Consider the following 25,309-nt stretch of genomic DNA (forward strand, 5'->3'; position numbering starts at 1 on the left):
GGAGTGTTACATCAAGAAGTTAAGATGGAGCTACAAGAAGCCACTAGTTGGTTGCCCGTGCGTTGCCACGGAATACCACAAAATATAGTGAGAAATAATTGCTTGAAATGACAAATGTTTGTCGAACATGATGTCATGTAATATCCATTCAACTTGACAACATGATTCTTTCTCATGCTCTAAAAAACAAAGGAGGCATCATGATTCGGTCTGAGAAGGCATGTCTGATGCTCTAAACTAAATGTCGCATGATGATATCAATATCACGAGGATCATTGTCCTCATATGTCGGCCCTTGTGTATGGAAAAATGTTTATGTAGGTCGCATCCCTCCTTCACATGCATTGTATATAATACTCTCTCTCCTCATCTCTGGTGTATACCACTTGATATGTAATACTCTCCCCCCGCCCCCACCCATCTGTGGCAGGAGCATCGCGGCCACATCAAGCCAAATGGCGACAACAATTTCCTAGTTTTCTTTCTTAAAATTGATGTCTACATAACTCTAATTGTACCTCCATCACAAACAACCCTTTAATAATAAAGATATATAATCATAGTTTATATTTCTTAAACTTGGTTATTTGTTTTGTGGTGATTTGGCTTTGTGAAAATAGAAATCAGAGGGATATAGTAAATTCATGGTGGAATAAATCACCTGAAAATACCAAAACCCTGTTTCTACTCGTTATTTTCCGTTCTCCTTTTTATAGTGTGGCCATGTGGTGAGTACAAAACATGCATCAGGCGCTAGAAATATATTTATACGTCATACGCATACATATTATATGAAAAAGATGCGATAAGTATAAACTAAATTGACTATACGAAGAATGAGCTGATGATTGTCGTCCACAGACCAACATTACACTTCACGTATGGATTTTGCTTGTAAGGATCTTCATTTAATTATTTATATGTGAAATCTCAGTGATAAGACGACTAAATACACCAGCAATCTGTGGACCCATACGCATACATATTATATGAAAAAGATGCGATAAGTATAAACTAAATTGACTATACGAAGAATGAGCTGATGATTGTCGTCCACAGACCAACATTACACTTCACATATGGATTTTGCTTGTAAGGATCTTCATTTAATTATTTATATGTGAAATCTCAGTGATAAGACGGCTAAATACACCAGCAATCTATGGACCCACAATAAGATCAAGAGATATCCAACGGTCAATCCGAAAACAATAGATCTCTTGATATGGATGTTCTATGTAATGAAATTCTCTCGAGAAAGTACTCCACTGGTCATTCAAATTCTTTATAGGGAAATCATTTCACAAGGAAAACTGCAGCAAAGTAAAGGATGCTCATAACAGTTTAATCAGTGTCGCTTATAAGAGATGCACTGCAGTAGTAGAAGAATGGCGTATGATCATATAAAAAATGGAATGACATTCCCTGGAATATCTATTCAGGTTAGCAAAATAAAGAACCTTTGTGTACAATTCGAAGCAAATATTACGAGCTGAAATCTTCCATGCGTCCAACTTGTACCACCGACGCTCTTACACTCTCGGTCTCTCGCACAAACTCTTTCTACACCTATAAAATCTGTAAAAGAAAAACAACATTACCAACATTAACATAATGTAGAATTTTTAAGGACATGAAGCAAAACAACATGATATAGAGTAACATGGTCTCTTCTGTTAGGGAAAGGATCTTTTGTTAGTAATAGACTTTGTAAATATTAACCCCTCATCATGTAAATGTCAAATTATGTTTTAAAAACCGGGACAAGATGATACATTGCATAAATCAAACTGAAACCGAAATGGAACATTGCCATCTACAGATCTACTGAAATATTAGTAATCATTTCTGGAAACAGAGAATGGCATTTGTAGTCCACAATTGTTATCTACACATGCTTATCCTGTATATATGCTATCCACCCAGCACGATCTTTCATAAGAGAATGTCACCTTCAAATATCTTTTACCAAAAGAAAAGGTGCAAGCACAAAAAGAAAGCCCAAAATTTCTTGTCGAGGATCAAAAACAGAAATATTTCAGTAGGATACACCCCTCCCCCTTTTCTTCGTATGCCTACCCCATCAACAAGTTCTATTTGCACTGAACTCAGTGCTTAGCCTTTTCTCTTGCACATCTTGTCTATCTATAAAATAAAAAGAAATCCTATGTTGCTGAATACTGATGAAACTTCTGCTTGATACATCATTGCCTAAAATTGAAACTATATTATAGAAGTGTGACTGCGTATAAGAGAAAATGCATGATAACTATAGGGGTGCATTTTGCATCCTGAAAGAATACCAGCTTTGGATGTAAAAGGTGAATCAATTTTTACCAAACTTAGACACGGAGAAAAATAGAGCGGCATCCTGTAGTGAAAACAATCTTGGGATGTATGTAAAAATGCAAATGCTAGAAGCTTGTCACATGTGTGCACTGCTTAAAGGCAATGAACCTCTTTCAATGTTGTCTACGCCTTTCTGCAAAGGAAGATTTAAATCTCGTGAAAATACAGATAAAATTTCACGGTATACAAGAGCGTGAAAAGTAAACGGTGCACATAGAAAATAAAATAAAAACAAGATGTAGTATTTCTGTAAGGACTTGTCTAATGATTTTATTAGAACATTTACCTTATGCTTCTGCGGATGCAAAACAATTAATAGCGTGGAACTTTCTAAACACACATAAATATGATATTTCTGAACTAAACAATAGATGCGGTTAAGTAATCCTCATAAATGTTCTCTTATGTTTCCCCATTGTATTGATCACATAATATAAGAAACAAATTATTTTTCCAAACTACAAAGCTTACAGTGAAATGCGTATCTCTCATAGTTTTGTTGTGTGCACATGAGATTGCAGAATGCATGTATCATTAGAACTTTAGGTACATGCCCTCCATTATCTCAGAAAAGATGCGTGCCTCAACCCAACCTACTTGTAATGTGAAGCAGTGCATGAATCGAGAGAAGGGAGGCACAATCTTTCATGGCGTGCTAGTCTAATCTGATATGAACCCCAATGAATGAATGAAGAACAAAATGAACACAGATAGAAGGCAACCCTGGGTATACACTGTCGGATAGCATCTGGCGGCACGAATCGTAGCTAAACGCGCCGAGGACACCTTCCTCGTCGCGCCGCTTCAACCGCAGAAGCAAAACCACCATCTCCGGCGGCGGCGGAGCAACCGCATGGGTAGAGGAGGAAGGGGAGGGGTCGGTCGTCAATGTCACGGACCTGGATGACGATGATGGAGTTAGCCCATGGGTAGCCATAGCGATCTCTGATTTCTCCTCGTGAGATGCACGAACAGGGGCCAGCAGCGCTAGCAAGGAGGAGGGCGAGCAGCGCCATGGTCGCGTCCCACGACGTTAGGCACCAGGGCGCTGGACGGTGAGAGCTTCGCCCAGTGCGCCGCTGGCTCACCGCGCTGCAGCACGTCCTTGGAGAAGGCCATCAACTGGAGGCAATGCCGGGCTGTAGCTATCGTCGCTCTTCTTGGCCTTCATGAGACTTTGAAGCCGATGACGTACCCATCACCGTCGGCAAACCCAGCATCCATGATCCAGCGAAGGAAGGAGCTTGGTTGACGCCATTGCCATGCCACCACCGCCATATTGGAGCATGGCCTCCCAGTCCTTGCCTCGATGGTGATGGGGGGCTCCCACACCATGATCGTACTTTTTTTGTGCAAACCAGTGTGAGAGGCGATGAGAGGGTTGGGGAAGATCGGGCATCGGACGTGGGTTCCTGCATCGCAGGAGAGGGGAGATCGTGGGTGCAAGCATCGGGATAAGACGGAGGCGTGGATAGCGTCTTTTTTAGGAAGGAATCATGAGGACTATCGATCGTGAGGCGGGGGAAGGAATCGTGTGAGGACTATCGATCGCGAGGCGGGGGTAGCGAAGGAGGTCGAACCATCACGACGTTCGATCCTCCTTTAATAGTAGAGATATTTTGACAAGGAGCATTTCGTGAAGAACTTAGGACCCAGAAGCTGAAGTAGCCAAGCTGGAGGAGCAAAACCTCGAGAAACCGGAGATTCGTCAGGAACTAGACCATGGTTCATCCAAGGATGATGAAACCTAGAAGTTTGAAATACAACTCCAGAATATTAAAGGATGTCACGAGAGATTTCACGTCAACAGAGATGATCTGGCAAAAGAACTTGAGAAGACAAGCATGATTGGAAGAAGCCATTGGAGGCATGAACAAGGCTTGAAGAGTTTGGAGAAGTTAAAGATTTATTGACCTTTAGAAGACCAAACCCCTGTTATATACCTACGTTAGATGCGACGTTTGTGAGCTGTCATTTGTTTGATGTTTTTCCCGACGGCCACAAATAAAATCTGTCTTTTCAAAAACTTTTGTTTGTATTGTGTGTATCCCTCTCTATCTCTCTTATCTCACCCCAAACCCTTGGACCCATTAGAGGATGAATGGAGATGAGCTTGTATTTTCTGGACCGATGAGTCAGTTGGAGACAGACCGATGGATTCAGAACATGGAGGATCATATGAAGAATAACCCTATAGTTGGAAAGGATATGACCCAGCATGCTCTTCAGTGTTTTGAAAGAGGTGCTGCTACTTGGTGGAGGATGTACCAAACCATGAATGGATGGCAAGGAGTAACCACTTGGAAAGAATTTAAGTTGACTCAGCCAAAGTCTCGGCTTGTTTCCCAGAAGTTGAAGCCTTATGGAAAGGACATGAAGAAACCTTGTGCATGCAAGATTTGTGGAGAAATCAGACACACCCATAAAGAACACAAGGATGAATGCCCTAATTGTGAAGGAAGTCACCCAGTTGAAGAATGCCCAATTAGGCAGATTACTTGTTTCTTGTGTGAAGGGACTACCCACTATCCTGCTCAGTGTCACATTTACCCCATGGTACAACGAACCATCCAGCAGAAGAAAGAAGTAAAGGAAGGAGCCCTTATGAAAATTTTAGGAGAACCCGTGATGAAGGAAGAGATGGAGGACACGCCTAAAGAAGACCCGAGTAAACCCTGCACTAAGTCTTGCTATTCATGTGGAGAAGAAGGACACATCTCCCAAAATTGTTTGAATGGGGATCTAGTAGAATTCCCGACAGAGGAAGTAGAATATGACCCACAGGAAATAGAAGCCCTGATTGAAATGGAAAAGTCCAGAAAGAGAAGCAGAGTGGATTCCAGGAAGGATCTGAGTCATATCACATGTTATAGGTGCAAGGAGTCAGGGCACTAGCTCAACAATTGCCCCAAAAAAGAAACCTTGATACTTGTCAGAAGTAATATGTTTTAGTTGTAATGGAGCAGGGCACTTTGCCAGAGAATGCCCCAAGGAGAAGGAAACTGGTGCTAGATAGTTGAGTTTGCAACAAAAGAAATGGAGTAGTAGAAGTGAGAACATTTTCTTTTATATTGAGGTGTTGAGTTGAGACATGTAATGGAAAAGCGAGAGATTGTAATCAATTGAGAGTGAATAAAGTTAGCATCGTTGGAACTGATATGGATTTTATGAGTTGTTACCCTATGAAGAAGAATTTTTGACCATTTTTGAGGATATGAGAAATATGGTCTATGGAAGATTTGTGCATTTTAAGGGTGGTAGTACCCTGTAAGAACCCTTGACCCCTGGAAAAGATAAGGATAATCCACTGAGTGGATTTCGGACAAAATGAATATGAGTTTTGTCTCGATATGTGTGATACCCCAAGAGTGTGTGGGATGAAGTTGGAGACCGTCAGTTGTTGGATCAAATGTGATCAAGGAGTCAGAAGAGAATGTTAAGTTGATTCAAGATAGACTAAAGGTAGCTCAGTCCAGGCAGAAGAGTTATGCAGACTCAAAAAGTCAAGGAGGTAGTCTATGAAATTGGAGGCAGAGCATGTCTTCGTGTGTCCCCTCTCTGAGGAGTTAAACGATTTGTAGTTAAGGGAAAGTTAGCCCCGAGATTTGTAGGACCAAACCGAGTTTTGGAGCGCATGGGAGAAGTGGCCAACAAGTTGGAGTCACCCGAAGGACTGTCAGGAGTTCAAGATGTGTTTCACGTTTCCCAGTTGAAGAAGTGCCATGCAGAGATGGCCAATATTCCCCTGTAAGGACGCTTGACCCTGGAAAGGATAATGATGTGGAATATGGACTCCATAAGTATAAGTTTTTATCTCGATATGTGGGATATCCCATGAGGATGAAGAGATAAATTACTATTGGATATAAAGGAGGTATGATGTCGGAAATATGGATCAATGGAAACTCCATGATGAGTCTGAGTAATCATGTCCTAGTTTGGTGCCAATAGAAGGAAGGAAGACAATACAATTGGATGGATTTAATAATACTAGGAAGTTGGAAGTTGGAATAATGATCAGTTGCCCGATGATAAGTTCAAGGACTATAAGTGATGAGATGGGCCATAACCCACAGGCCCCAGGACCTGCCAAGAAGCAAGCACATTCTTGCAGAAGGAAAAACCCTAGAGGAAGATACGATGTTTATCGGCAGCCGATTTTATAGGAGTAACGCAAAACCTGAGAGTTGTGAAGGAACGATAGATGTTTGTTTGGTTTGCAGAATCAATGGATTTATCCGAACCTTGGTTCGTCGACTAGAGAAATTCTGCAATGCTTGTGAGGATGACCGAGTGTTAGAATGCGAGATTCACTAAAGCATATACAGGGTAATGATTTGGGTGCGGGACGGATTGATCACCATAACGACTTACTCTTATTATTAGCCTTGCTATATGGGATGGTAAATCTGAGTGACTTACCTATAGTAGAGAGACGACGATCACAACCCTGTTTAAGCTTAGAATGGTATAAGTATTTTTCCCTTGTACACGGCAGTTGTTGCCAACCGTAGGTTATACGGTGAGGTTCAACCCAGACCCATTTCCTGCAGGAGAAACCATAAATTGTTGACCACCATGAGATATCGATAGTGGTTTAGTTTTGGCGCCAGACCCGTTAGGTAAGAAGACCCAGTCTCGGAATAACCTTACCTAGATGAAAGACAGAAGAATTGTGGTAAAGGTTATGCCACTACCGAAAGAGCCCAGATAAGGAATTATCCTGACGATCTGAGAAGACCGACACTGTCAAGAATAAGAATGGAGTATATGAGTTTTGATGGAACCGTAACCATGCTTCTAAGGGTGGTAGCACCCCGGACCCCGGTGATGATTGATGGATTTTGAGGAGACCCCCAAACCCTAACCTTTTCTTGCTAGCCTCTCCGAATCTCGAGGACGAGATTCATTTTAAGGGTGGTAAGTTTGTAACATCCCAAAATTCTAAATTTTGGAATGTTATATTAAATATATAGATTTGATTGATTGACTGAAAGTGAGTGAATTCGAACTTTTTGAAAGTTAAATGAGAGGGAATAAAAGGACTTTCCCAAACTTTCATCTTTTTTCATTTATGATCTTCGTGAACTCAAATTCTTTTCAAATATAAAACCCTAGAGAGAAGATGACACGACTTCTTCCATTTAAATAAATGAAAAGGGTGTTTGAAAAATATTTGAATTCCATTGGGAAATATTTTCTAATTCAGAAACTTTATGCAACTCAATGATTTTCACGAGAGAAGATAAAATGACTTCTTCAAATTATATGAAATATGAGTTCGGAGTTTCAAAGGATCAATTTCAAAGTCCTTTTGGAATTAATTTTCAATTTGGATTTATTTGAGTTTTATTCAAATTATTTTTCTCTAAAAATAAAATACATGGAAAATAGGGTAACATGATTCCCTACAATAGAAAATTGGAGAGAAATAAATTTGAATTCATTTTGGTATTTTTAAAACTGATTTTTTGTTGGATTTTGTTAGAGCAGTAGCACTCTTGGCTTTCTCTAAATTTTTGTGGATTTTATTTGACTCTAGAAAAATGTTCAGCTTGTAGGAAATTTTTTTATTTTGCTATTATTATCTTTTGTCTGGAAAATGTTTTTTTTAAACTTTCCCCGACTGGGCCGGCCCAGCATCTCGCCAGGCTGCAGCCCAACTCCCCACCGCCGTCCCTGCCGTCTCCGACGGGGACTCCTCCCACGGAGTCCGCCGCGCCGCCGCCTCCTCTGGCCCCTCGCCCACGCCGCGCCCCCTCCCCTCCTTAAAAGGCGGCCCCGGGCCCCGCCTCTCTCTCTGCCGCGCCGTGCTGCCCCTCCCGCAGATCGCCGCCGCCCTTGCGCCACCCTCCGTAGCCGCAGATCGCCGCCGCGCGCCACGCCTCGCGTCGCCGCTACTTCCGCCGCCCCGCGCAGCCATCGCCGCCGTCTCCGCCCATCGCCGCCGACCCCGGAGCCGCCGCCCGATCCAAACCGCCGCCTTGCCGGAGTCCGCAGTCGCCGGAGATCCGCCGCCGGTTTTTCACCGAAGAACCGCCCCGAACCGGTATAAAACCGCCCCGGTCCGGTTTATTTTCCTTTAGGTTTACTTCGGTTTTCGTTTTAAAAACTAGTTTAGTTTTTTTGGTTAGATCTATTTAGAGAACGTTCTCTGTTTAGAACTAGTTAGGGAACGTTCGTTATTTAGTCTTTTCTTTTTCTGTTAATTTTAGTCAGGGACCTATTCGTAATTAGTTTCCCTACAATTTAGTCCCTGAACTTCAAACGATCATTACTTTTCGCTTGTTTGTCCAAATTCAACGAAACCAACGCCCACGTCTTTGTTATGAGCCCCTTTATCCATTAATCCAACTCAAACATGTTTTTGAAAAGTTTAAAATTTGAATTAGACCAGATTTGTATTCAAACTTCGTTTGATCATAACTTGAGTTTCGTAACTCCGTTTCAGTTGATTCATTTTGTAAATTGAATCTCTTGACCTAAACCTTATGATAAGGCCAAATTCACATAATTTTGGTACTGTTAGAAATTTGTTTTATGTTGCAAGGACTATTTGCTTGGTTTTGATGTTTTCCGAATCGACTTCTTCGATCTTTCTGGTCTTTTGAGTGATTGCTTATGTGTGGTTACTCTTGCTTGATTTTGATAGATTGACCGGAGTGTGACGAGTAGATCTATCAAGAGTTTTGAGTGTGAATCATCTTCATCAACATTGCAGGCAAGTTCACACTTTGATCATATTCCTTTCATACCCAGTTTTTATGCATTAGTTTCACCCTCAAACATTGCATGAGTAGGATTGATAACATGTGGGTATTGGGAAGTAGTTGATGAGGTAGGAACCTATTGCCCTGCATTCAAACCTTGGGAGTTACTATCACATTATGCTTATAGTGCCATGCTATGCTCGTAGACGTGGATTGGGTTTTGAGAGTATTCATGACAGATGTGAGATTGTTAATTAATGGTTTACTTAAGGTGGGAACTTAAACACACATCTGGGTGGATTGAGGTACCTGGGTATTCCAGGAATGCCTGTCTAGGCACCTGGGTAGACCAGGATTGCCTGTTTTTTTATGGACCACCACCCAGGCTCAAAGGGATCATGAGATTTTTCATACTAGAAACTTCCGTGTGCAGCCACAAACTATTATGGGCTCTAGCATAGTTGATTAAGTCATGCGAACTCTTACAGGGTAGACTAGCAGATGTAGGGGAAAGTAGGTGTAACGGTCTATCCATCATAAGGTGCTAGCGCTTCTGAAAGACTATGTCTTGGTCATCCGTCTTCTCAAACACCATGTAGTGCGAGAAACCAAACGGGGGCGATCGAGTCTTGTGGGGAAAAGTGCGCAAACCTCTGCAGAGTGTATAAACTAATCATGATTAGCCGTGTCCCCGGTTATGGACGTCTTGAGTATCTAGTACTTGGATTATCATGTGAATCTCATCATGTTACTTTAAATTAATTTTGTTGGGTTTAATGATGTTACTTAATTGGGATTGAGAATGCTGTCAACCATTCTCAATGTTCAACAACCACCATGATAGTTAAATAAAATTTATTCCTTTGCAGTAGGGAAAAATTGGCTTTTCGCAAAAACCTTATAACCATAGAGCTTTTCCACCAGCCATATATGCATGTAGTGATAGCCATTGTTCATCGTTCTCTATGGTGTGAATTTGCCAGTACATTCAATGTACTTACCCACTGTGGCTGCAACGTCTCATGTTGCAGGATTTCTTACGACGAGTAAGTGATACGTTAGGGTTATGATTTCTACACTCAACTTTGCCGTTGGTGTTGATGGGAATCCACAACCTTGTTACTTCCGCTATTTGGATTGAGGTAATAGTATTTATGTTACTTTACACATGTGATTTACCTCTGTTATAAATCCTCGAGTACTATGTGTGTCGGCATACCGATCCAGGGATGACACTTAAGCACAGAGACTTGATCCATTTGGGTCAGGTCGCTACAGGTCCTCCACACGCTGGTTACAACTATTTCCTGCAAACCGGTGCCTGCAGCGCGTTAGTTGAGCTCGGCCCATTAAGCTTTTGTTAGCAATCCTGCACTACTTGTGTTTCGATAAATTCCAGAAAAATTTATCGGGCACGGGATCGAACTCGCGACCTCGTGGAATCTTTCTTCATTTCCCTATTTACTTGTTCATCACTTCATTTTATTCTTTTTCTTGTTTTTCTACTTCTTTTCCTTCTTCTTTTTTTTTCTTCCTAAAATGCATGGTTTTTTAGTTCGTGAACTTCTCTTCGAAACCGATGAACTTTTCTTTTCAAATATAGTGAACCTTTTCCAAATTCGATGATTTTTTTCAAAATTGATACTTTTTTCAAATCGAATGAACCTTTTTCAAAATTGATGATTTATTTTTTCAAAATCAGTAAAAAAAATTCAAATTCGATGAACTAAAGCGGTGAGTTTTTTAAATCCAACGATTTTTGTTTAAATCCAATGATTTTTTTGAAAATTGATGAACTTTTTCAAATTGAATGAACTTCTTTTCAAAATTGATAACTTATTTTTTTCAAAATCGGTGAACACTTTTTAAATTTGATGAACTTTTCTTCAAAATCGGTGAATTGTTTTTCAAATCTGATGAACTTATTTCAGATTCATTTGGAGCTATTTTCTAACTGACTCATTGACTTGAGAAATTGGATGCGATGCGCTAGTCACTCGTACTACAGCGGACAAAGGTCACCAGCAAATGACCATTCCACAATGGAACCTGGCACTACTGTTTGCCCTAAGGGCCAACCCACCTTTTCAGAGAAATAGACACATGACATCACTGTTTTTTTAAATAAGAACTTTTTTCAAAATCGATGAACTTTTATGAAATTCATAAACATTTTTAGAAATTTAACGAACTGTTTTCATTAAATAAAATAGAAATTTTCCAAATTGTTTTCAAATAACTTAAAAATCTAAGTGGTATAGTAAATGGTTGAGTAATAAATAGCGTGGTTGCATTAGTTCTAATACAATTCGCGTTGCTTTTGTTCACTAGCATTCCGGTGGTGTAGTGGTTTAGCTAAGCAGCGACAGGGTCGTGTGGTGTGAAATCGATTTCCCATGGCACAAATTTTTGTCGTGGTCTTTTCGCGAGTGTTCCTGGGCCGCGCTTAACAAGCCCACAGGTGGTGCCTACAACGTCGAATAGGTTCACGATGCTGGCGGCTTGGCTCGAAGGGTTTGCGTGCTGCTTCTTTTAGGCAAATGGTGTGTGTTGCTGGACCGCTAGAATAGGAGCCCGACTCACTTGAGGGATAGAGTGTAATAAGTTCGACCTATTTAAGCAAGATTCTTTAAGAAAACATTTTTTAACAAAATCTGAAAATATATGATCTAAAACATATTTTTCAAAAATATGACCCGCTCTCCATTATTACCGACACTCGCATCATAGTCGTCGCCCTTGCATGCAACAACGGTCACCGTGTTTTGACGCAACTTGGGAAGGCCCATGGTGGCTTCAACAATGGAATTTGGCGGGGAGCGTGAGGGGCAACCTGCTTCACGGGGTGATAGACATCCACGGCTGAGATCTAGGAGTAGACAAAGGGAGTGATGTAGGAGATTTCAATTAGGCGGGTGATTTTACGGCTTGATTAGGATGGTCAAAGCGGGGGGGGGGGGGGTGCATCGGAGACCGGGCTGAATGGTACGATGCCTGTCGTTGTCTCGTCCGCGCGATTATAATAGTGGATGGACGAGGACTACGGCAAAGTTTCTGACCCTGCAGATGGGACCCTGAACCTGCGTTTTCCTTTTTCATTCATGAAGGAGTCACGGGATCTCTTTTTTGTGTTTGAGGGATTTCACGGGGCCAATCCTATTTGGCCCTCCACACGCTGGTTACAACTGTTTCCTGCAAACCGGCGCCTGCAGCGCGTTAGTTGAGCTCGGCCCATTACACTTTTGTTAGCAATCCTACATTGCTTGTGTTTCGATAAATTCCAGAAAAATTGCCGGGGACGGGATCGAACTCACGACCTCGTGGAATCTTTCTTCGTTTCCCTATTTACTTGTTTGTCACTTCGTTTTATTCTTTTTCTTGTTTTTCTACTTCTTTTCCTTTTTCTTTTTTTCTTCCTAAAATGCATGGTTTTATAGTTCGTGAACTTCTCTTCGAAATCGAGGAACTTTTCTTTTCAAATATAATGAACTTTTTCCAAATTTGATGATTTTGTTTTCAAAATCGATACTTTTTTCAAATCGAATGAACCTTTTTCAAAATTGATGATTTATTTTTTCAAAATCAGTAAAGTTTTTTCAAATTTGATGAACTTTTCTTCAAAAGTGGTGAGTTTTTTTAAATCCAATGATTTTTTTAAAAATCGATGAACCTTTTCAAATTGAATGAACTTTTTTTTCAAAATTGATAAGTTATTTTTTTTCAAAATCGGTGAACTCTTTTCAGATTTGATGAATTTTTCTTCAAATCGGTGAATTGTTTTTCAAATCCGATGAACTTATTTCAAATTCAGTTGGAGCTATTTTCTAACTGACTGATTGACATGAGAGATTGGATGTGATGCGCCAGTCACTCGTACTACAGCGGACAAAGGTCACCAGCAAATGACCATTCCACAATGGAACCTGGCACTACTGTTTGCCCTAAGGGCCAACCCACCTTTTCAGAGAAATAGACACATGACATCACTGTCTTTTTTAAATAAGAACTTTTTTCAAAATCGATGAACTTTTATGAAATTCATGAACATTTTTAGAAATTTAACAAACTGTTTTCATTAAATAAAATAGACATTTTCCAAATTGTTTTCAAATAACTTAAAAGTCTAAGTGGTACAGTAAATGGTTGAGTAATAAATAGCGTGGTTGCATTAGTTCTAATACAATTTGCGTTGCTTTTGTTCACTAGCATTCCGGTGGTGTAGTGGTTGAGCTAAGCAGCAACAAGTTCGTGTGGTGTGAGATCGATTTCCCATGGCGCAAATTTTTGTCGTGGCCTTTTTGTGAGCGTTCCTGGGCTGCGCTTAACAAGCCCACAGGTGGTGCCTAGAGCGCCGAATAGGTTCACGATGCTGGCGGCTTGGCTCGAAGGGTTTGCGTGCTGCTTTTTTAGGCAAACATTGTGTGTTGCTGGACCGCTAGAATAGGAGCCCGGCTCACTTGAGGGATAGAGTGTAATAAGTTCGACCTGTTTAAGCAAAATTCTTTAAGAAAACATTTTTTAACAAAATCTGAAAATATATGACCTAAAACATATTTTTCAAAAATATGACCCGGTCTCCATTATTATCAACACTCGCATCATAGTCATCGCCCTAGCATGCAACAACGGTCGCCGTGTTTTGACGCAACTTGGGAAGGCCCATGATGGCTTTAACAATGGCATTTGGGGCAGGGGCGTGAGGGGCAACCTGCTTCACGGGGTGATAGACATCCACGACTGAGATCCAGGAGTAGACAAAGGGAGCAAGGTAGGAGATTTTAATCAGGTGGGGGGTTTTACCGCTTTACGGCTTGATTAGGATGGTCAAAGCGGGGGGGGGGGGGGGTGCATCGGAGACCGGGCTAAATGGTACGACGCATGTCGTCGTCTCGTCCGCGCGATTATAATAGTGGATGGACGAGGACTACGACAAAGTATCTGACCCTGCAGATGGGACCCTGAACCTGCCTTTTCCTTTTTCATTTAGGAAGGAGTCACGGGATCTCTTTTTAGTTTTTGAGGGATTTCATGGGGCCAATCCAATTTGGCCCTCCACATGCTGGTTACAACTGTTTCCTGCAAACCGGCGCCTGCAGTGCGTTAGTTGAGCTTGGCCCATTACGCTTTTGTTAGAAATCCTGCACTGCTTGTGTTTCGATAAATCCCAGAAAAAGTTGTCGGTCACGGGATCGAACTCGCGACCTCGTGGAATCTTTCTTCGTTTCCCTATTTACTTATTCGTCACTTCGTTTTATTCTTTTTCTTATTTTTATACATCTTTTCCTTTTTCTTTTTTTTTCTTCCCAAAATACATGGTTTTTCAGTTCGTGAACTTCTCTTCGAAACCGATGAACTTTTCTTTTCAAATATAATGAACTTTTTCCAAATTCGATGATTTTTTTCAAAGTCGATACTTTTTTTCAAATCGAATGAACCTTTTCCTAAATTGATGATTTATTTTTTCAAAATCAGTAAACTTTTTTCAAATTCGACGAACTTTTCTTCAAAAGCGGTGAGTTTTTTTAATCCAATGATTTTTTGAGAATCGATGAACTTTTTCAAATTTAATGATTTTTTTTCAAAATTGATAACTTATTTCTTTCAAAATCGGTGAACTCTTTTTAAATTTGATGAACTTTTCTTCAAAATCGGTGAATTGTTTTTCAAATCCGATGAACTTATTTCAGATTCATTTGGACCTATTTTCTAACTGACTCATTGACATGAGAAATTGGATGCGATGCGCTAGTCACTCGTACTACAGCGGACAAAGGTCACCAGCAAATGGCCATTCCACAATGGAACCTGGCACTGCTATTTGCCCTAAGGGCCAACCCACCTTTTCAGAGAAATAGACACATGACATCACTGTTTTTTTAAATAAGAACGTTTTCCAAAATCGATGAACTTTTATGAAATTCATGAACATTTTTAGAAATTTAACGAACCATTTTCATTAAATAAGATAGACATTTTCCAAATTGATTTCAAATAACTTAAAAATCTAAGTGGTACAGTAAATGGTTGAGTAATAAATAGCGTGGTTGCATTAGTTCTAATATAATTCGTGTTGCTTTTGTTCACTAGCATTCCGGTGGTGTAGTGGTTTAGCTAAGCAGCGACGGGGTCGTGTGGTGTGAGATCAATTTCCCATGGAGCAAATTTTTGTCGTGGTCTTTTCGCGAGCGTTCCTCGGACGCGCTTAACAAGCCCACAGGTGGTGCCTACAGCGCCGAATAGGTTCACGATGCTGGCGGCTTGGCTCGAAGGGTTTGTGTGCTGCTTTTTTTAGGCAAACGTTGTGTGTTACTGGACCGCTAGAATAGGAGACCGGCTCACTTGAGGGATAGAGTGTAATAAGTTCGACGTGTTTAAGCAAGATTCTTTAAGAATTTTTTTAACAAAATCAGAAAATATATGACCTAAAACATATTTTTCAAAAATATGACCCGCTCTCCATTATTATCAACACTCGCATCATAGTCGTCACCCTAGCATGCAACAACGGTCGCCGTGTTTTGACGCAACTTGGGAAGGCCCATGGTGTCTTCAACAATGGCATTTGGCGGGGGGGGGGGGTGTGAGGGGCAACCTGCTTCATGGGGTGATAGACATCCACGACTAAGATCCAGAGTAAACAAAGGGAGCGAGGTAGGAGATTTTAATCAAGCGGGGGATTTTTCCGCTTTACGGCTTGATTAGGATGGTCAAAGCGGGGGGTGCATCAGAGACCGGGCTGAATGGTACGATGCATGTCGCCATCTCGTCTGCGCGATTATGATAGTGGATGGACGAGGACTACGACAAAGTTTCTGACCATGTAGATGGGACCCTGAACCTGCCTTTTCCTTTTTTCATTCAGGAAGGAGTCACGGGATCTCTTTTTTTTGAGGGATTTCACGGGGCCAATCCTATTTGGCCCTCCACATGCTGGTTACAACTGTTTCCTGCAAACCGGCGCCTGCAGCGTGTTAGTTGAGCTCGGCCCATTACGCTTTTGTTAGCAATCCTGCACTGCTTGTCTTTCGATAAATTCCAGAAAACTTTGCCGGGCACGGGATCGAACGTGCGACCTCGTGGAATCTTTCTTCGTTTCCCTATTTACTTGTTCCTCACTTTGTTTTATTTTTTTCTTGTTTTTCTACTTCTTTTCCTTTTTCTTTTTTTCTTCCTAAAATGCATGGTTTTTCAGTTCGTGAACTTCTCTTCGAAACCGATGAACCTTTCTTTTCAAATATAATGAACTTTTTCCAAATTCGATGATTTTTTTTCAAAATCGATACATTTTCAAATTGAATGGACCTTTTTTAAAATTGATGATTTATTTTTTCAAAATCAGTAAACTTTTTTCAAATTCGATGAACTTTCCTTCAAAAGCGGTGAGTTTTTTCAAATCCAATGATTTTTTTTGAAAATCGATGAACCTTTTCAAATTGAGTGAACTTTTTTCAAAATTGATAACTTATTTTTTTATCAAAATTGGTGGACTCTTTTTAAATTTGATGAACTTTTCTTCAAAATCGGTGAATTGTTTTTCAAATCCGATGAACTTATTTCAGATTTAGTTGGAGCTATTTTCTAACTGACTCATTGCCATGAGAGATTGGATGTGATGCGCCAGTCACTCATACTACAACGGAAAAAGGTCACCAGCAAATGACCATTCCACAATGGAACCTGGCACTACTGTTTGCCCTAAGGGCCAACCCACCTTTCCAGAGAAATAGACCCATGACATCACAATTTTTTTAATAAGAACTTTTTTCAAAATCGATGAACTTCTATGAAATTCATGAACATTTTTAGAAATTTAACGAACTGTTTTCATTAAATAAAATAGACATTTTCCAAATTGTTTTCAAATAACTTAAAAATCTAAGTGGTACAGTAAATGGTTTAGTAATAAATAGCGTGGTTGCATTAGTTCTAATATAATTCGCGTTGCTTTTGTTCACTAGCATTCCGGTGATGTAGTGGTTTAGCTAAGCAGCGACACAGTCGTGTGGTGTGAGATCGATTTCCCATGGCGCAAATATTTGTCGCGGTCTTCTCGCGAGCATTTCTGGGCCGCGCTTAACAAGCCCACAGGTGGTGCCTACAGCGCCGAATAGGTTCACGATGCTGGCGGCTTGGTTCGAAGGGTTTGCGTTGTGACGCCCCCGATTTGACCGTACACTAATCATGCACGCAAATGTGTACGATCAAGATCAAGGACTCACGGGAAGATATCACAACACAACTCTACAAATAAAATAAGTCATACAAGCATCATATTACAAGCCAGGGGCCTCGAGGGCTCGAATACAAGAGCTCGATCATAGACGAGTCAGCGGAAGCAACAATATCTGAGTACAGACATAAGTTAAACAAGTTTGCCTTAAGAAGGCTAGCACAAACTGGGGTACAGATCGAAAGAGGCGCAGGCCTCCTGCCTGGGATCCTCCTAACTACTCCTGGTCGTCGTCAGCGGGCATCACGTAGTAGTAGGCACCTCCGGTGTAGTAGGAGTCGTCGTCGACGGTGGCGTCTGGCTCCTGGGCTCCAACATCTGGTTGCGACAACCAGGTAGAAGGGATAGGGGGGAAAGAGGGGGAAAGCAACCGTGAGTACTCATCCAAAGTACTCGCAAGCAAGGAGCTACACTACATATGTATGCATTGGTATCAAATGGATTAAGGTTATCATAGGTGGACTGAACTGCAGAAAGCCGGAATAAGAGGGGGATAGCTAGTCCTTTCGAAGACTACGCTTCTGGCAGCCTCCGTCTTGCAGCATGTACAAAAGAGTAGACTGAAGACCTCCAAGTAGCATCACATAGCATAACCCTAACCGATGATCCTCCCCTCGTCGCCCTGTGAGAGAGCGACCACCGGTTGTATCTGGCACTTGGAAGGGTGTGTTTCATTAAGTATCCGGTTCTAGTTGTCATAAGGTCAAAGTACAACTCCAAATCGTCCTGTTACCGAAGATCACGGCTATTCGAATAGATTAACTTCCCTGCAGGGGTGCACCACATACCCCAACACGCTCGATCCCATTTGGCCGGACACACTTTCCTGGGTCATGCCCAGCCTCAGAAGATCAACACGTCGCAGCCCCACCTAGACCAACAGAGAGGTCAGCACGCCGGTCTAAACCTAAGCGCCCAGGGGTCTGGGCCCATCGCCCTTAGCACACCTGCACGTTGCGAACGTGGCCGAAAGCAGACCTAGCCTAGTGGCCTTCCAGTCCAATCCGGCGCGCGCCACTCAGTCGCTGACGTCACGAAGGCTTCGGCTGATACCACGACGCCGGGATACCCATAACTACTCCCCCGTAGATGGTTAGTGCGTATAGACCAAATGGCCAGACTCAGATCAAATACCCAGATCTCGTTAAGCGTGTTAAGTATCTGCGAACGCCGACCAGGGCCAGGCCCACCTCTCTCCTAGGTGGTCTCAACCTGCCCTGTCGCTCCGCCTCAAAGTAACCGTCGGGGGCCGTCGGGAACCCAGGCCCACCTCTACCGGGATGGAGCCACCTGCCCCTTCAGCCCCCATGTTCGAACAGTATCACAGGTAATGTATCAATGTAGAGTATATAGTATATGCCCGTGATCACCTCCCGAAGTGATCACGGCCCAGTAGTATAGCATGGTAGACGGACAAGAGTGTAGGGCCACTGATGGAACACTAGCATCCTATACTAAGCAGTAGGATAGCGGTAAGGGTAACAACAGTAGTAGCAAGGACATGCTATGCATCAGGATAGGAATAACGAAAAGCAGTAACATGCTACACTACTCTAATGCAAGCAGTATAGAGAAGAGTAGGCGATATCTGGTGATCAAAGGGGGGGCTTGCCTGGTTGCTCTGGCAAGAGAGAGGGGTCGTCAACACCGTAGTCGTACTGGGTAGCAGCGGCGTCGGTCTTGGTGTCTAGCGAGAGTAGAGGGGGAAGAAGCAATAAATATAATGCAAACAAATGCATGACGATGCATGACATGACAAAGCGTGATGCTAGGTGTGCCCTAACGCGGTACGAGGTGGTACCGGTGAAGGGGGGAAACATCCGGAAATTATCCCCGTGTTTCGCGTTTTTGGACAGATGAACCGGAAGGGGAAAGTTGCGTGTTCGCTATGCTACGGATGCGTGGCGGATGAACGGGCTGCGTATTCGAATTCGTCTCGTCGTTCTGAGCAACTTTGATGTACAAAGTTTTTCCATCCGAGCTATGGATTATTTTATATTAATTTTTAAAAGATTAAAATCATTTTTAGTATTTAGTTAATTATTTTAATTAAACATTATCCAGAACAGTGCACGCTGACGTCAGCATGACGTCAGCAGTCAACAGAGGCGTTGACTGGTCAACTGACGCGTGGGTCCCGTTCGTCATACTCTGTTTTAATTAACTAACAGTTAATTAGGTTAATTAGTGATTAGGTTAATCTAATTATAATTAATTAACTTAATTAATTCCTTAATTAATTAACTAATTATTATTATTATTATTATTATTTTATTTATTATTATTTTTTCTTTTTTTTTAATTAAAACGTTCTGGGGGTGGGCCCCCGTTGTCATAGGGCCACTGGGCCTTAGCAGATCGGGTGCGCCCGATCGGGCGGTGCGGGCGCAGGGACACCCGCACGCGAGGCCACCAGGGGCGAGGCGGGGCGCCAGAATCTGGCGAGGTAGGGGGGAAAGGGGCGGCCAGCTCCGGCGAGCGGCGGGGCCGGGCAGCAGGGGGCTGTGGCCCGTGCGGGGAACGACGGACGCGACGAAGCAGCAGCGGGCCGCGGCGGACAGAGGAGCAGGGGCGGGCGACGAGCTGCAGCGAGCAGGCGATCGCGGGACCATGGACACGCACTGGCCGGTGGGGAACGAGGTGCAAGATGCGGCCACGGGCGAGGGTGAGAGCGGCCGGATCCGTTCGGTGCGGTGGTCGCAGGCATCAGCGAGCAGCGGAGAGGAGAAGAGGAGGCCGAGGGCCTCACCGTACGGTGTAGGGGCTAGGCAGCGGGTGACGAGGAGGAGGACGGGGACGACGTGCTGCGCGACGGCGAAGTCCGGCGGCGTCCGGGACGGCTTCGGGCGACGAGGTCGGGGTCGAGGCGGCGATGGCGGGGCGGCGCCGGGAGGAAGCAGAGGTGCCAGGAGGCCGGTCGGGGGGGGGGGGGTTGAGGAGGCGGTGTGGGGAGGCGATGAGGAGGCGCCGGCGGAGACGGGCGGCGCCGGCCGGTGACGGGGCGCAGGGATGAGGCGGCGGGGTCGAGGCGCCGTCTCCCCCGATCCAGATCGGGGAGGGGCGAGGGAGACGCGCGGGGGTGGGACGAGTGGGGGAGAGTGGGGATCGGGTGGGGGTTAGGGTTCGGGGGGGTGGCCTTGTAGGCCAGAGAGGAGGGCCGGCTGGGCCGGCCGGTTGGCCCAGCGTGGGGGGGGGGTTGGTCTTTTTTTTTTCTTTAGTTTTACTTTTCGTTATTTTTCTTTTCTGTTTTATTTTAGTTACATATTAATTTTAGTTTAGCAAAATATGACTACAACCCCTAAAATTAACGTTTCAGAACAATCCACTACTGTAAGAAGTTATGGCCCGATATAAAATAGTTTAGTATTTTATAAAATACCAAAGGCGTTTAAATAGTTGTTTTTGCTACTGTTTGAACCATTTTAGTGCATTTAATCCTTCTACAAAAATGTGGTTCCTCCACCATTATGACTTAGGATTTATTTGTCGCACTTTAAACATTTTAGTTTTAACGTTTGAAAACTTTTGTTGTTTGCCATATTTTGAATTGATTTTGAATCGGTTTTGTACTAACGAAAGATTAGCAACAGTAACGAAGGTGATGTGGTCTCATTAGCAGAGTTTTACTGTCGCTTAATTATCCGGGCGTCACATGCGTGCTGCTTTTTTTAGGCAAACGTTGTGTGTTGCTGGACAGCTAGAATAGGAGCACGGCTCACTTGAGGGATAGAGTGTAATAAGTTCGACCTGTTTAAGCAAGATTCTTTAAGAAAACATTTAAAATAAATATGAAAATATATGACCTAAAACATATTTTTCAAAAATATGACCCGGTCTCCATTATTATCAACACTCGCATCATAGTCGTCGCCCTAGCATGCAACAATGATCGCCGTGTTTTGAGTCAACTTGGGAAGGCCCATGGTGGCTTCAACAATGGCATTTGGGGGAGGGGCGTGAAGGGCAACCTGCTTCACAGGGTGATAGACATCCACGGCTGAGATCCAGGAGTAGACAAAGGGAGCGAGGTAGGAGATTTTAATCAGGTGGGGGATTTTACTGCTTTACGACTTGATTAGGATGGTCAAAGCGGGGGCTGCATCGGAGACCAGGCTGAATGGTACGACGCCTGTCGTCGTCTCGTCTGCACGATTATAATAGTGGATGGACGAGGACTACGACAAAGTTTCTGACCCTGCAGATGGGACCCTGAACCTGCCTTTTCATTTTTCATTCAAGAAGGAGTCACGGGATCTCTTTTTCGTTTTTGAGGGATTTCACGGGGCCGATCCTATTTGGCCCTCCACACACTGGTTACAACTGTTTCCTGCAAACCGGCGCCTGCAGCACGTTAGTTGAGCTCGGCCCATTACGCTTTTGTTAGCAATCCTGCACTGCTTGTGTTTTGATAAATTCCAGAAAAATTGCCGGGCACCGGATGGAACTCGCGACCTCGTGGAATCTTTCTTCGTTTCCTTATTTACTTGTTCGTCACTTCGTTTTATTCTTTTTCTTGTTTTTCTACTTCTTTTCCTTTTTCTTTTTTTTCTTCCTAAAATGCATGGTTTGTCAGTTCGTGAACTTCTCTTCGAAACTGATGAACTTTTCTTTTCAAATATAATGAACTTTTTCCAAATTCGATGATTTTTTTCAAAATCGATACTTTTTTCAAATCGAATGAACCTTTTTCAAAATTGATGATTTATTTTTTCAAAATCAGTAAACTTTTTTTAAATTCGATGAACTTTTCTTCAAAAGTGGTGAGTTTTTTAAATCCAATGATTTTTTTTGAAAATCGATGAACTTTTTCAAATTGAATGAATTTTTATTCAAAATTGATAACTTATTTCTTTCAAAATCGGTGAACTCTTTTTAAATTTGATGAACTTTTCTTCAAAATTGGTGAATTGTTTTTCAAATCCGATGAACTTATTTCAGATTCAGTTGGAGTTATTTTCTAACTGACTCATTGACATGAGAGATTGGATGCGATGTGCTAGTCACTTGTACTACAACGGACAAAGGTCACTAGGAAATGACCATTCCACAATGGAACCTCGCACTACTGTTTGCCCTAAGGGCCAACTCATCTTTTCTGAGAAATAGACACATGACATCACTGTTTTTTTAAATAAGAACTTTTTTCAAAATCGATGAACTTTTAGGAAATTCATGAACATTTTTAGAAATTTAACGAACTGTTTTCATTAAATAAGATAGACATTTTCCAAATTGATTTCAAATAACTTAAAAATCTAAGTGGTACAGTAAATGGTTGAGTAATAAATAGCGTGGTTGCATTAGTTCTAATATAATTCGCGTTGCTTTTGTTCACTAGCATTCCGGTGGTGTAGTGTTTTACCTAAGCAGCGACAGGGTCGTGTGTTGTGAGATCAATTTCCCATGGCGCAAATTTTTGTCGTTGTCTTTTCGCGAGCGTTCCTGGGACGCGCTTAACAAGCCCACAGGTGGTGCCTACAGCGCCGAATAGGTTCACGATGCTGGCGGCTTGGCTCAAAGGGTTTGCGTGCTGCTTTTTGTAGGCAAATGTTGTGTGTTGCTGGACCGCTAGAATAGGAGCCCGGCTCACTTGAGGGATAGAGTCTAATAAGTTCAACCTGTTTAAGCAAGATTCTTTCAGAATGTTTTTAACAAAATCTGAAAATATATGACCTAAAACATATTTTTCAAAAATATGTCCCAGTCTCCATTATTATCAACACTCGCATCATAGTCGTCGCATGCAACAATGGTCGCCGTGTTTTGACACAACTTGGGAAGGCCCATGGTGGCTTCAACAATGGCATTTGGGGGAGGGGCGTGAAGGGCAACCTGCTTCACGGGGAGATAGACATCCACGGCTGAGATCCAGGAGTAGACAAAGGGAACGAGGTAGGAGATTTTAATCAGGTGGGGGATTTTACCGCTTTACGGCTTGATTAGGATGGTCAAAGCGGGAGGTGCATCGGAGACCGGGCTGAATGGTACGACGCCTGTCGTTGTCTCGTCCGCACGATTATAATAATGGATGGACGAGGACTACAGCAAAGTTTCTGACCCTGCAGATGGGACCCTGAACCTGCCTTTTCCTTTTTCATTCAGGAAGGAGTCACGGGATCTCTTTTTTGTTTTTGAGGGATTTCACGGGGCCAATCCTATCTGGCCCTCCACACGCTGGTTACAACTGTTTCCTGCAAACCGGTGCATGCAGCGCGTTAGTTGAGCTCGGCCCATTACGCTTTTGTTAGCAATCCTGTACTGCTTGTGTTTCGATAAATTCCAGAAAAATTTGCCGGGCACGGGATCGAACTCGCGACCTCGTGGAATCTTTCTTCGTTTCCCTATTTACTTGTTCGTCACTTCGTTTTATTCTTTTTCTTGTTTTTCTACTTCTTTTCCTTTTTCTTTTTTTCTTCCTGAAATGCATGGTTTTTCAGTTCTTGAACTTCTCTTCGGAACCGATGAACTTTTCTTTTCAAATATAATGAAATTTTTCCAAATTCAATGATTTTTTTTCAAAATCGATACTTTTTTCAAATCGAATGAACCTTTTTCAAAATTGATGATTTATTTTTTCAAAATCAGTAAACTTTTTTTAAATTCGATGAACTTTTCTTCAAAAGCGGTGAGTTTTTTAAATCCAATGATTTTTTTGAAAATCGATGAACTTTTTCAAATTGAATGATTTTTTTTCGAAATTGATAACTTATTTCTTTCAAAATCGGTGAACTCTTTTTAAATTCGATGAACTTTTCTTCAAAATTGGTGAATTGTTTTTCAAATCCGATGAACTTATTTCAGATTTAGTTGGAGTTATTTTCTAACTGACTCATTGACATGAGAGATTGGATGCGATGCGCCAGTCACTCGTACTACAGCGGACAAAGGTCACCAGCAAATGACCATTCCACAATGGAACCTGGCACTACTGTTTGCCCGAAGGGCCAACCCACCTTTTCAGAGAAATAGACACATGACATCACTGTTTTTTTTTAAATAAGAACTTTTTCAAAATCGATGAACTTTTATGAAATTCATGAACATTTTTAGAAATTTAACGAACTGTTTTCATTAAATAAAATAGACATTTTCCAAATTGTTTTCAAATAACTTAAAAATCTAAGTGGTACAGTAAATGGTTGAGTAATAAATAGCATGGTTGCATTAGTTCTAATACAATTCACGTTGCTTTTGTTCACTAGCATTCCGGTGGTGTAGTAGTTTAGCTAAGCAGCGACAGGGTCGTGTGGTGTGAGATCGATTTCCCATGGCGCAAATTTTTGTCGTGGTCTTTTCACGAGTGTTCCTGGGCCGTGCTTAACAAGCCCACAGGTGGTGCCTACAACGCCGAATAGGTTCACGATGCTGTCGGCTTGGCTCGAAGGGTTTGAGGGGCAACCTGCTTCACGGGGTTATAGACATCCACGGCTGAGATCCAGGAGTAGACAAAAGGAGCGAGGTAGGAGAGAAATGTGTTGCATTCGAGGAAAATAATGAGTGGCTCATAGCGGCTGAGGATAAGGAAGAGAAAATAAAAGGAGAAGCAGCGGTGTGGGGCCTCTGTGGTCAACGCGCGACGTGTTTTCACGTGGCCGAGTACAAGCATTTCCCTATAAGCAAACTCCATGCGCCAGGGAATACCCTATTTGGCGCAGGAAAGCTTCTATAAGTTTAGGGGGGCGGTGAGTTTGGGGCTTGAACTCACATGTCGCGTCGCCGACCTCTTTTGGCCTCTCTGCCATGAAGTTTAACCACGAGGTTAGTGAGGGAGTCCTGGATTAGGGGGTCCTCAGACAGCCGGACTATATACGTTGGCCGGACTGTTGGACTATGAAGATACAAGATTGAAGACGTCGTCCCATGTCTGGGTGGGACTCTCCTTTGCGTGGAAGGCAAGCTTGGAAATTCGGATATGTAGATCTCCTCCCTTGTAACCAACTCTGTGTAACCCTAGCCCCCTCCGGTGTCTATATAAACCGAAGGGTTTAGTCCGTAGGACAATCAGAATCATAGGCTAGCT

General features: G+C 42.5%; 1 pseudogene; it reads right to left on the minus strand.

Moving 5' to 3' along the window:
• Positions 1–2,932: 2,932 nt before the first annotated feature.
• On the minus strand, positions 2,933–3,684 carry LOC147959233 (uncharacterized; annotated as a pseudogene).
• Positions 3,685–25,309: the final 21,625 nt, after the last annotated feature.

The sequence above is a fragment of the Triticum urartu genome, chromosome 7A (assembly GCF_056163025.1).
Source record: "Triticum urartu cultivar PI428250 chromosome 7A, HENAU_Tu73, whole genome shotgun sequence".
Classification (NCBI taxonomy): Eukaryota; Viridiplantae; Streptophyta; class Magnoliopsida; order Poales; family Poaceae; genus Triticum; species Triticum urartu.